This window comes from Thunnus maccoyii, chromosome 17, assembly GCF_910596095.1.
Source record: "Thunnus maccoyii chromosome 17, fThuMac1.1, whole genome shotgun sequence".
Taxonomy (NCBI): Eukaryota; Metazoa; Chordata; class Actinopteri; order Scombriformes; family Scombridae; genus Thunnus; species Thunnus maccoyii.
In genome coordinates this window covers 16,158,246-16,172,397 of record NC_056549.1, presented here as the reverse complement: position 1 = coordinate 16,172,397, position 14,152 = coordinate 16,158,246, and the positions used below count along the sequence as shown (strand labels likewise).

General features: G+C 40.4%; 1 protein-coding gene across 2 annotated transcripts in view; it reads left to right on the top strand.

Moving 5' to 3' along the window:
- Positions 1–70: 70 nt before the first annotated feature.
- The window catches only part of LOC121882364 (disheveled-associated activator of morphogenesis 1-like), a 52,301-nt gene continuing 38,219 nt past the window's right edge, over positions 71–14,152 (top strand). For both annotated transcript variants that reach the window (XM_042390575.1, XM_042390573.1), the window contains exon 1: positions 71–1,127. The gene's annotated coding sequence lies outside the window, so the exon portion shown is untranslated. The remainder of the gene's footprint in view (positions 1,128–14,152) is intronic.

Genomic DNA, 14,152 nt, shown 5'->3' with positions numbered 1-14,152 from the left:
TATATCTGTTTGAGGGGGTTGGAAATCTTTTTCATTAGGCCTTCAAAATCTTCAAAACATGCATGTTTTGCAGTATATACAGTGCCCACAGTGTTTACATTTACTTATATTGAAATGTCATATTTACATTGTGATTATGTACTTAGGCTATAGCTGTCCTCAACATATTTCCAGTGTTTTTGTTTTTGCAGAAAAAGCTCCATGGTGCACAATCTTTATATCATAAACTGAATGCTTATACCTGTATAGTCACTAGATGGAGATGTTGTATATCTTTATTTATACACACATTATTACATTTATTGACCCGGGGCTCTTAGGATAAAAATAATATCTCCCACATTAATTTATAATGGCAAAAACAGGGTCTTGGCACTAAAATGTTTCTAGTTATCACAGACTAAACTGACCTGTCTGTGAACAATCCTTTGCCTCTGCAGAAAATACACTTTTTTAGGCTTATGGCATATTAGTGGGCAGCCTATGACACTGTTTTTATTACTTGTAATTTTGTTTTTATACAGATTTATATGTTTAACTAGTATTTGATTATTATTTGATCAAAACTCGCACCCATGATACTTAAATCTTTTAAAGCTGTCGTCCACTCCATATTACCTGTCTGTACATCACGTTTTGTACAAAACGTTATTCTATTCCTGTTTTGCTATTAAAAAAAAGAGGACTATCCTGTATGTACTATTTTAGAATATAAAGCTTCCATGCTATACTCGGCGATAAGAGTATAAAGCATTTTGCAACACTACAAGAACATGAAGATAAATATAAACCAACCCAACTCGAAGGATTACAACTTGAAAGCATGTAGAGTCACTTTTGGTCACACGAACTTTAAATATAACGCTGCTATTTCAAAGGTTTCTGGGAGAAGGATTATTTACATCCTACACGACCACCATATAGCATCGGATTAACAAAGGATGGCGCATGCGCATCAAGTGTTCGAGTAGCTCGATGACATCACGGGCAGCCCGGACCAACCAGTCGGTTGAATCATCTCCCTGCCGTCTGGACTGTGTGTTTCTTTTTGTTGCCTCACTTTTTTTTCTCGCCTACCTGGTGAACTTGTGGACCCTGTTACCAAGAACAATGTTCAACGTGACGAGGTAAGACCGTTGTCGTTTGGACAATACTGTAGCCATAACGGTTGAGACATTACTCGCGTGATTAGCCACACCGGGGCCGTTTGGTTGCGGTGTTGGTGGTGACCTCTGTACCGGTGTGGCCGGTCAATACAACAGCCATCATTAACCGCGGCCCCCGAGCTGTTCTTGGGTCTTTTGTTGAGCTTATAGAGCTTTAACCCCAGTGACCGAAACCTGGTTGCAGACAGGAGTCAACAGACAGGAGTCGGGTGACATTTGCATCTATTTTGCAAAGTGTTTGCCAGTTGGGAAGCTGACCTGTCCACACACGCAACTGCACTTTTCAACGCCTCCATACTAGCTAGAGCCATAGTGGTGCAAACGAGAAACCACTTTTGGGGTCCGAACGCGGACCTCTAGGGGTCCCTGAGAGGATCCTAGTGGTCCCCCAGCAGAGTGAGAAAAGATTGAAAAGTCATTATTTTAATTAATCTAGATGTGAAATGTGTGTAAGCTCTTTGGGAGTTATGTAAAGCAGTACCAGGTCATATCTACTGTATTTGTTGTATCTAGTAGTGTTGATCCAGTATAATATAATGTTGGGATGGGAGGCAGAGAAAGCTAATTGCTTGTCCTAGAACCTATAGTATAGACTGATTTTTGTGGTTACCTATATCAATATAGGAGAGTTTAAAAAAATCATTTTTGCATAAAGATCTTTTAAAATTGTTTTTTTAAAGAACTGAAAACAAGAGATGTACTGAGCAGGACATGTTACAGTTGAAAAATGAGCTTGGCACTGGTCTGGAGTGGACAAATTATGTAATGGAGACACTGTTTCTTAATTATTTCCAACTTATCTTTGGCATTTTGGTTCTGCAATTTCTTGCAACAGCTGACCTGGCTGATATATCTGGTTGAACACTTGGCTGTACTGCTTGATCGACTTGCACTTGCAGATTTTGGTGTGGATTGACTTGTTATGTTAGCTGTAAAATATACTGGGATAGTAACACATTTGCACTTCACTTAAAACAAATGTTTTAGTTGTATTCATATAGATATTCATGTGAGTACCTCTTTACATGTCCTAGTACCATACAACTGTACAATTGCTCATAAAGAGCCCTACAGTCGCCTATCCTTGATAAAAGGATCTCTGCAGCTTTCAGACATATGATACTTCACCTGTTCTGAGTTAATATTCACTTGTTTCTCTTTGCTGAGAAGTGGAATGACTCACTTCTTAAAGCCACGAAGTTACAGGTCAGTCAGAGAGCACAACACAGATTATCACAGTATAATCATTCTAGTGGTAGGCTTACGCTCAGTCAGGCGGTTATCAGAAAAGGCTTGCATTCCCGAGAATTAAAATACTCTAAATCATTGAGGGGCCTGTATGTGCTTGTAATGGGCTGCCGCCTTGTGAGAGGGCTTACTGTGGTGTGATCTACAGACTTGTTTTCATTGTAAACACAAGAGAAGCCTTACGTGATGTACCATGCTGTTATTTTGTCCACAGTGTTAATGCTCAAACAGGGAGTTGGCTGCTTACAGAACAGCATCGACAGGCCCTGACATATGAATTGCGTGTCCTCTTTTTCTGAATAGGCACACATTGAGGAGATAATTAGTTTGTTATAAGTGCACAAAGTGGTTTGTGCTGCAAGCTTTTCCATTCACACCCAGCTGACATATATGCAGGCTGCTGTCAGGTGTTGATTTATCACAGATATATTGATATTGGTGTGTGCGTTGTTGTCTATATACAGTAGTTTGATTGAACCGTAACTCATTTTATGCTCTTCACACTGACAAAGACTTCTGTGTCCTCCTGTTTAGACTGGCTGTCCCACAGTGCCTGCATGTAAACACCGTGCATTAAGTTCTCAATTGTGAATCTTCACAACAGCCCACCTGTGGAAGTGAGTGTGTTTACTTGGCTGTTAGTCTAAAGCCACAATCATGTATTCTTGCCTGACAGATAAGCAAGCATGATAGGCATTGCACGCACCTCAGCAATCCACAACAAACGAACAATGGCCTGTTGCTAGTCACCTTTAGCAATCATGAGTACAGCAAGTGACACACTCTGTCATTGCTTCCTCTGCACAAGCACAGCCTTTGGCTACAGCAACTACCAACATGTTTTTGTTGGCACCGGTTGTTTGTTGATATTTCACGTCATCTCCTTGTTGTCACACAGCTACACAAATTTTTGTGCTGCTGTAGGAAAATGGAATCTGACAAATACTGTCCCTGGTGAAATTGACCGCAGCATTGTGATTCAGTTGCAGTTTGCACTGGTGGAAAACTGGAGCACACAAGTGTCACTTGTATCTGTCTGGATATAAGATGCTTTGCTTTTGCTTTTGGCAGCCATTCTCAACTATTTTTAATGATATTTTGGGCATTTTTGCTTTTATTGATACGAGTTGTAGTAGGGAGTAAAAGGAAACATGGTGAGAGATGATGACATGCAACAAAAGTCCCCAGGTGGCTTCAACCTGGAGGCGTTGCGACCACATGGTGCATCTCAACCTCTAGTCCACCAGGACAACAGTCATTCACAGCTCTCGCAGAATGAGCTGTAATGATGCCCCCCTAAAAAGCGAATAAAATAAAATATACCTAGCCACATGGCAAAACACAGCTAGGCTGCTTAAGCTCTGAGAGCACTGGCAAGTACTTGATGATGGATGAGATAATAGATCAGCAATCCCAATGAAATGATACCAGAAAAGTGGCAACTCCGAGCGTCATCATCAAAAGGTAGCAGGCCATAAACGGTGGCAGTGAATTATACCTGCCCCTCTGTCCATCAGCACACACAAGCACTTCTGAAGCACTCTTGGGTAACTGGGTTAATGAACTGAGTGTTGAGTTTCACAGGACTGGCAATACAGCAGGGGGGGGGGAGAGACTAGCCTCTGTGGTTGGCTCACATTAAGGACTACACAGTGGAAGAGTAAACGACAGCACCAACAACAGAGGGGGGGAGGTACACTCTAATTATTTTTTCAATGCCGGATGTCATTTAGGAGTGGCTGTAACACAGCTGAGCCCCCGAGACCACCATATGTCAGCACGGTCTCTAGATGTTGTGGTGGCATTAATGTACAGAGGCAGGTGTTGACGCGCAGCCCTGCGACGACTGACATCCCTTTATAAGATCTCAAGTGTTATAGCAGCTTTGTTTTTAGCATCTAGGGCTGTATTCAGGTGTATAAGAGATGCTACTACTGTAAATAATGTTCTGTGGAAAAACTGTTTAACCATTTGAAATATATTGGAGAATGTGTGTCATTGCTTTGGTTAAGCATTTAGTGGACGTATGCTTACTAGAAATATGTATGTATGAATTGGCACAGTGAGTTAAGAATGCTGATAGTGTGAGAGGGTTGCAAATCTAGTTAGTATGCATACCAGAAGACTGGGTTTAAATCGTCACCATGCTGTTGGGTGTTGGGTGATATGATGATATATACAGAGAGTCTGTTATTTAATCCATAAACAGTTTCTCAATAGATTTTACAGAAATGTTACTATATCAATATTGCAATATAATTATATATGTAGTGAGGATTTTATCACCATCCCTTATTCTCTTATAATTATTCTCTTGATAAATCATTTGGTTTACAAAATGTCAGAAAACAATGAAATGCCTCACAATTAAGTCCAGAGAATGTTTGGCTTTGTTGCTTGAAAAATGACTTTTAACTATTAATTGATTGTCAAACGAGTTGCTGATTATGTTTCTGTGGACTGACTCATTTTTTAACCTCTACCTCACACACAGTAGTAAAAGACAAGAGTAGAGTGAGCTCTCTAAAAATGTTTGCTTTAATTCCATATGAACATGTGATTGCGTCACTTCCAGCATCAAATGAATCAGAACTAGAGGTGTCGTTGTCAGTTGTACTAATCTAGTGATGTTTACATTGATGGATTTATCTCTAAAATCCCTGAATTGGTTTGGAGACAAGTTCCTCCATGTCAGTATCATTTCTTCAGGGGTCTAGATGGTCTGTCACTGTATGATGTGCGTTGGATCCTGTGGGATAAACTGTGGACCTGCAGCGCTCCGCTGGCCCGCCACAACAATAGGCCTGTATGCATGTTTGAATGTGCCATTCTTTGTGCGGTGTGCTTCACTTGGGCCAGACAATGGCTTCATTTAGCATCCCTTCTCTGCCGAGGCCTGGTCCGTCACCATGGCACCCCTGCCATGCCACACCCTGCCCCCAGTCTGGCCCGGCTTTGCACTTGTCCCCGCTGTTGGGACAGCTGGGGTTAGGCGGCCATTGTTGGCCACACCCAAGACCCAACCTCACATTTTGAGGATTATTGATTTGTGTATAAGATGGAAAACCTCAGATTGTTGCAATTTTAGTTTCTAAAGGTTGAGTAAATAAACCAAAGACTCACCTCCTCATCTCCTCTCCTTGAGTTTGATTTAGCCTTTATATCAAAGGATGTTTGTTAGCAGAGGCAGGCCGCCTTGCCTGAAAAAAAGATAATCTTCACTCAACATCATAAAAACTTAATATAGTTTTTGTGAAATAAAACATAAATCTTAAGGTAAGAAGAGCAGAGGTGCTATTTCACAGAAAAAAACCCTGTTATCATCTACAAACTTATGAGATGAGACAATTTACTGAGGGAAACTCTGGATCATGGATCGTGATGAGGTAATATTTCTTTTCTAAACTTTGTATCTTGTATCTAAGAATGTAAGAACAGATATCAAGTTGCATCAGAACAAATACAGTGTATTGTAGAGCTGAAACGATTAGCTGATAAGTTGATTAGGTGATCAACAGAAAATTAATTGCCCTCTATTAAGATACTTGATTAATCACTTTTAATCACTTTTTAAAGAAAAGAAAAGTCAAAATTCTCTGGTTCTAGCATCTCAAATGAATACAATATAATATGAATGAATGTTTTCTGTTTTTTTTAGTCTTCAACGATAGTAAACTTATTTTTGGGCTGTTATAAAACGAGACATTTGAGGACGTCTTTGAATTTTGAAAACTGACATTTTTCACAGTTTTCTGACATTTTATTGATTGAATGACTAATCAATTAATTGAAAACAATACTCGACAGATTAATCAGCAATGAAAAGCTCTAATATATTGCATCAACTCCTTTTACAGCCATGTTCTTTTAAATAACTTGGTACTGATAGCGTCTTTTTTTATAATCTGCCATTTGATCTGTTTTTTTTTTAAGCATAGCAGAAAACAGATGTTTTTTACATGTTATAGGTCTTGTTTCCCTACCGGCACCTTTTCACTTAAAACACAAAACATACACTAAATCCTCCATTTTGGCAGATGAGTTTAGATACTCAGCCAGTGATTGCACGCTTGCTTGTCCACTCCCAAGACCAAATGACTCTTGACCTTCCTGTTTGTTCGGAGGTGAAAGGGCAGTGCACCCTGTTTCCAGCTCAGCCACTCAGTGGTGGCAGATTTTTAATTAACGGGCTTTAAGCTGACAGCTCTCAGGCTTTCTGGTGAGTAATGGATCCTTCATGGCAAGTCATTCACCCTTTCCCCAAATTTAAATAGCAGTAAAAAAAAGCATCACAGCCACTAAAAGATGTGAACTAAACAAAAAACAATGTGAAATACTCAAACTCATTGCAGATGTTGTGCTCTGTCACCTTCAGGTTGCTGTCGTTTCACGCCCAGATAAATGGGACTATGATATTTTGCAGTAAGAGCCTAATGTCACTGCCAAAATAGTCAGATAGAAATAGAGTTTAATATAAACCCTGTAAATCTTCACACGCTCGTGAAAAATCAGCACATCACTGAAACTAGCGTACATGTAATCACTAAGGTGTGTTGAGCTTTTTCAAAGTCCAGCCGACTCACTGATGTTGCCGCACAGACTTATCTCCACAGAGCAGGTTCCCTCCAGAGAAACAAGCCTTGATCTGCAGTGTTATGCTTCTATAACTAGAACTGGGTGACCTATGAAATTATATTTTAGGCCAATCTGAACTTGTTGCAGTTGCACCGGCGAGAGCGCGGTACAAGCTGTGCTACTTCTTCTAATACCTGCCGTGATTACAAAGCCTGCATGAAGAGGTAAAAACTTTACAATCTGAATGATATGTCTACAATTTGTAAATTTAATACACTGCAATTAACAAAATATTACATTTGAATGTGAGGTTATGATAATGTATGTCTTTATTTGAATTCAGATTAACAGAGAACAGAGCAGTGAGCTGTAAACTAAACATATTTATCCAAAGCTTGAAATATTAAGTCCTCTAACTGCCTCAAGTTTAGTACAGTTATTAGTTCTCTATGAATATTGACACTCTAATAAACATCTCAGTTTTGGGAAACAGCCTTTTCTGGTTGAGCGCCTGTTATTTGTGGTACCGTAATTGTCTCAGGCTGTTACAGTATATCACATGACAGAGGCTATATTTATACTTGCTCGGGTTGCTTTCTGACGTAAATAAGTCTTTTTAATCGCTTATGGTTTTTTCAGCTTGTAAAACCTTTAATTAATAGCCTCGATTTCTTTTTTTTCTGCTCAAAAGTGGTGTTCATTTGTAGTTAACTAAGTTACAACGTGACTGTTCTCTTGCCAGAATGAGATTATTGAGGCAAACCTCAGATTATCATGATAATGAGCATCAAAATTAATCACTTGTGTGCCTCAGCCACAAGATGTGGAAAGAGTGTAGTCTTACTGCGATTCGAACAAAGGGAGCATGTGGGTCCTGTCCTGTGTGTGTGTGTGTGTGTGTGTGTGTGTGGAGGAGGAGGAGGAGGAGGAGGAGGGGGGATCCCATAACGGAGATGCTGGTTTAGGAGGGTGGGAGAGGGCTTTATGGGCCAAGTGGGATTCATGTTTCAATCCTTGCACGCCTCCATTCCTTTGTCTAGGTCACATTATTAATGTTAATTCCCAAAGCAGAGACTCTGGAAATTAGAATTGTGTATGAGTTTGCAGTTTCGGTAGGTCTGTGAACCTTCTACATCGTTTTTTATTCATTTAATAATGTTGCAGGAGACGTTCCAACCGGTTGGATACCGTGTTTTTTGTCTGACAGCAAATTTTGTGCACTCATCAGTTCAGGCTGCTACTTGTAGTTATGGTAATAACAGCTCAATCACTGAAAGCTGACACGTGTTCAACATATCAAAGTAAAGCTTATCACGCTCGCCTGTACGGATTCGTCACGAATTTTCAGCTATTTTAATACTAGAGCGTAGAACATTTCCCCCCATGCAGCGTCTTATCAGGGAACATTTACAAAGACGATTCATCTCCTAGGTGTAGACTTCGTCATCTGATATGGGGCTTTAACACCAAAATATGAAGGTTTGTTTTGACGTTGGTGTTCCTGCAACTCCAACTCAATGGCTTCACATATCACAGTTTTCTAATAGAAAATACTCAGCGTGCCGTTTTAGGAACTACGTGTCGATTTGGAGAATATGCCGTGCATCCTGTTTGATTAATTTCTTCGAAGGAACGGGTCAGATGCCAACATGTTTTCTTCCTCAGTTACAAACCGAAGCGTGTATAACGGGTCTTGAAACAGCAGACAGATATCAGATTCAGCAGCAGGCTGTGTCAGAGCACGGCATGCTTTATCCTGCTCTGAAAATGCCGCCCCGCCCTCCAGAAAGCACGCTCAAGTTCTGACAAGTTGCCGAGCAAAAGAGCAAGGATAGAGAAATATGTTAAGGCTATATCTTGTCTTTTTTTTTTTTTAAATTCATGAATTAATGCAACTCTATCAATTAAAAGTAGCACTGAGGTAAGGATTAAGAGTTGAGTAAAGTTTCATTCTTTGGGCGTGATCATGGATGGGGTTAACTTGCTTTGCAAAGCTTGATTGGAGATAATCCTTTACATAATATATGGAAATGAATGCACGCTTTGGTTTGTCTGGTTCTCTCTGTCATATACATACCTCATAGGCTGAGATGTCTTTGGTATTTTTACAATGGTAATGTCATTTCCGTTAACTCAGTTGGCATCATTAGAGCTGCTAATGTCAGTCATGCACATTCTTATTGAATTTGTGATAATTTAAAGGCCCCATTAAACAGAAGTTGGAGCGTCTTTAGCTTTTTTTACTGTGACGTATTTCCCACTGAAACGGAATATTTGAGCGAGCGGTATAAAGTTACAAGATGGATTTAAATCAAATTCTTCCCGTTTGATTGGACCTCTAAAAAGCGGGCGGTGCTTAGAGTTTAGTGCGATATGGAGCTGCAGAGAGAAACAGAGCTACTGAGAACTTTTGGAATCACACACACACCCAAACCTTTTGTTAGATCATGAGGAGGACAAGGGAGAGATGAATGAATTAGACCCAAGACACATTTTTTCTAGAAATGAAAACCCACTGACATCCAAAAACACATCCCTTCCTATCTCTCTCTATTTTGCTCTGTTAGCTCTGACGACCCACAAACGGTGAAAATGCGGTTTTATATGACCGGTGTGGCTAGCTACTCGCCCAAAGTCTCATTTGGATGAACTTTTGCAAACGCCCCCGAGTGCAAGATGAGTCATCAAACATTTGAAACCGTTTTACAGGAGGAGAAAAGACCGGGAATTTGATGTAAAAATACTCTTGATACTGATTTTTTTGACATATATTTGGCATGTAACAAGAGATAAATGAACAAATAACACAGGGACACGCGATGATTTCATGGGGCCTATAAAAAAAAAAGATGAATCACAGCCTGGTTTTCTCATATTGGCAAGTTGAAAATGTTCCCTGTTTATCTGAAGCGCTGTCAGAGTAGCCGGCTCCAAGGAGCAGAAGATGTCCTGGTTTCCTCAGGCAGGCTTTTAAGCTGCTGCTGCTGCTGCCGCGACAAGCAGGTTCCCACAGTATAACATATCTGTGTGATAACATTACTGTAGAGAAGCCATCAAAACAGCCTTGCAGTCAGACAAAACCAGCTGCATCAACAGCTAAATGTTTCTCAGGCATGATTGTGTTACAGCTTTCAGTGACAACCATTGTCCTCCATCTTTCTTTCTTGTCTCACTGTTATGTAACTTGTTATACTTTTACCCGTGTTATGATTTGGAGGTGATCTAATAGGACAACTGGTTCATTTCTCAGTGCTCTAACCCCTAAAATAAAGTGTTGTTTGGGGCTGTTTTGCAATCTAGTTTATCAGTCTTTCTTCAACAAGATTGCAGTGATACTATGACTGATTTTTTTTACTAAATTAATCAACAAAAGGTCCAAATGAGGTTGTAACACAAGCACATGCAGCACAGCCTCTATGTTGAAGTGCTCTGTCACCCTAAACAGTGTTTTTTGCATTGCAGCAGCTTGCCTTGAGCTGATAGCTGGGACGCCGCAAGACAGACGCTGTCAGGTTGATCCCGTTAAAGCAGCAGGTGTCCTTGTTAACATCCTTTTCTGCCATTTGTGTTTTAAGTTGTTTGTTTTTTTTTACTATTATTGTGCATCCAAACTCTTGGTTTGAGTTTCTCAACTGATTTTGATCATTTTCATATTTTGTTTCCGCTCGTCTGGTCTCAGATTGTTCCTCTCCGCTGAGATTATGACACACTTTGAGATAAGCAGCTTGTAACTCAGTCATCCAGTCATGCAAGATGGCCTTCTTCTGTATGCCGGCTTGGTTTCACCGTAGACTTTGCCTCTATGTCAGTCAGTCATGTGTCCGGCTGGCCGTAAGCTTGTCTGATATATGTGTCAAGGCCAGGACCTCAGACCTTTTCACATGGATTTAGTCTACTGAACTAATTGTCCGAGCATCCGTGTGTGACATTAGTTAATAAGCGTGCTGCGCTTTTTAAACTGTCTTCACCCTCAGAACAGACTGCATACTGATTGGATTATGTTGGATTAACATTACTCTATTTGATTTGTTTGTTTGTTTTTGCGCTACCTCTGCTATAACACTGAGTGTATTATGCCGTCATTTCCTCCTTATCTCTCTGCTGAAAAAAACCTTAACCGCTGAATTTCAGTGCAGCGAGCTTGGCCTACATCTGGAGGGATCAACAAGTTAAGCTGCAGCCTTTCAACCCTCAAATTCTGTCAATCTGTTACAAGCACGTTCGCTGCAGCTGCTGCCATTCGCTACATAATATTTCTACAGGAGTGCTTTCCACCTCTTCCGGGAAGATCTTTTATCTTTGCAGCTCTAAATTTTCATGGTTTTCATGTGAATGAAGAGGCCGGTTTACAATTTGACAGTCAAAAAAGACGATAGAAATGAACAGTTTAGAGAGTGCCCTACTTTGTGAGGTGATTTCTTTGCATATGAAATCTATCATTACACTTGAGATGTTCTAACTGATTAAATACACATTGGTTTGAGTACGTATTCACTCTAAATGTGGGATTAACCTTGTTTTAATTAGATAACTGAGCAAAGAAACCGCTAAAAAGAAACAAGTATGTTCTCAAAAGTTGGTGAAGTTCAGACATCCAAAGATAATCAGAGTTGGATAAAAAAAAATCTTAGCTCAAAGGCCCACTTACTGGCTTTTTCTACTTTTTTCTAACTCCCATCTGCTGAGAAAGACCATGAGATGTATCATGCTCTCTGGGAAAAGCTAGTAAGTGGACCTTGAGTTCAGATTTCTTTGTCAAATAATGAACTTTCCTACTTTTTACGAACTTAAAAGTGGACTTCCTTTTCATGTTTACAATCGCTCAGTTGCGTTCTAGAGAGATTATGAGATGCAGAACGTCCTGTGCCTCTTCTGGGATGGACCTTTCTATTCCACGCGATAATTACAAGCTTTCCAGAGGGTGGGTAGAGACCAGTAGGACCCTTTTTATCCTGGTATTTAATTTGTGATAGTTAGGGTCTCCTACAAGGGAAGGGCCGCCAGTTGGAATTTATAGATATAGCCCCACCCTGAATGAAACATATGTACGGTGTAGGCCTGTAACCTTCCACCACATGATACGAGCCATAATATAATGTTACCCCCTTCGCACATTCCTTCGCAGCGGTCTGAGCCACTATGTTTTGTATTTTTGGGCTGTCAGTCATGATTCAGCCAAGAATACGGTTGTTTTCAGTGTGCAGCACGACTTTCTTTCTGTTTTCACAAACTCATCACACTGAGATGCTTTTCTTAACTTCAGGTCGCTCTGCATCGATTTATTTCCAACCCATTTGTGTCAGTTTCCGTGTGTGTGGCTTTTGACCCCGTGTGTCACACTGTAAGCAAAACAATTAACACATCACCAAAGTCCTTTTTATTCACTATATAACCAGAGAAACTCGGTCAACAAGCTTGTAATCACAGTTGAACTTCTCAGGGTCATCTACAATCTGCAGCCAATCAGATTTACATGCTTCCCCGTTGATGTATCACACACTTATTTCCAAGTTTCAGCAGTTTCCAGCCTATGACCCGCAAGTACCACTAGGCAGCTTGTAAGGTCAAGACGTGACAAAAATGTATTATTGGCTCTTGAAAACCAGAGAGAAATGGGCAAAGTTGAGTTTTGGCTGCGATCGAAGGCTTAATAATTAACAGAAAAGTTCAGGAAAGAGAGAAAAAGTTCACACAAACAGTTTTCTTTAGGGTTTCAACTTCTGTTAGAGTGGTGTCGTAGAATATATTTTTGCAGTTTAGCTGATTCTTACCTTCAAATCTGAAGATGCAAAAGCCTCATTGCCTGGACTTAAGAGGTCAGTATGCATATGTGACAGCCTGCAGCTCGCTTGAAGAAAATATTAGTGAGTGTGAAATGGAAAAACAGTCCTAAAGATTGTGTGTTGGTGATCAGTATTTTATCCAGAGTGCAATCCAAGTCCATTTTCATCACCCGTAACTTATAAACTGGATGTATAATTTGTGTGTCCAGGTTGCCAAAAACAGGGAGGTCAGAAAAACAAAATGTTTATTTCATGAAGTTCTCTGGCTTTAACTTGTGTTTTTTATCACATTACAGTAGACACATAAAACAGAACCTCTGTCTTCTTACCAATTATTGAGAAACTTTGATTGGCACACACTTATGTCCTAATGATAAAGAAGAGGGACGAAACATCAAGGCGGTCTATGAAAAGTGTCACCATACCCAATGTGTCCCACACATTGGTACCTGGTGCCCCCAAGGTCACCAAATCATTAGTCCTGGCTTTTATTGACATGGATGATCCCAGCAGAACAGAAGCCCTCCATGGGAACGGGACCTGTCTGTTATTCCAGCTGCATGACATTCTTTTCAGAGGAAACTACACAGGACTGTACAGCTTCCAGTTGTTATCCATTCATGACTGCACCGGCGCGGCCCGTCACTGATGTCTGTAACACCAGTTCTGTAGAGATAAACTGTTTCACATGAGCCCAGTTTCTCTTGAATCAACAGCCTCAGCCTCAAATATGGAAACACAGAATCTGAGCAGAAGGTTGCAATCAGAAGATGAAGAGTTATATCAGCTAGCCATAACATGTGACTTGGAAGCGGCCCAGAAATTTTAAAGCTGCAGGCAACATTTTACACGGTGGCATCTCTTGAGTGGCTGAAAGAAGCAGCTGTTGAATGGCTTTGAACTTTTAATAACCCAAAAAAAAAAATCATGTAAAGTGACGTTACTGACCTCCAAACAGCATAGCTACTCATGTTAAGGAAACTGGGTGGTTTGTGGTGCTCTCTCACAGCTGTTAAGGAAAAAGTTTGTATTTTAGGTTTGATTTGTGAATTCCTTTTGGCAGAGAAACGTCTGAGTTCAGAATTTTCCTGGGCGAGTAGAGTAAATCCCCATTCTCAATTACAGTCTCAGTTAGAGGCCATATAATACTCTCTGGTGTCGCCACCACACCTTGTGATGAAGCGGATTGCACAAAACAAGAGTCGTATACATAAGCTTTATGATGTCTTGTTGGCGTGAAACCGGTAAAGCATGACTCACTTGTGAAGAACAGCTAATGAATGACTGACAGATGGCGCTTATTTTGTCAACACCTGTATGGAAACCTGCAGGACCTGAATCACGTAGACCACTTCTGTTCTCTTTTGACATCATGTCTGA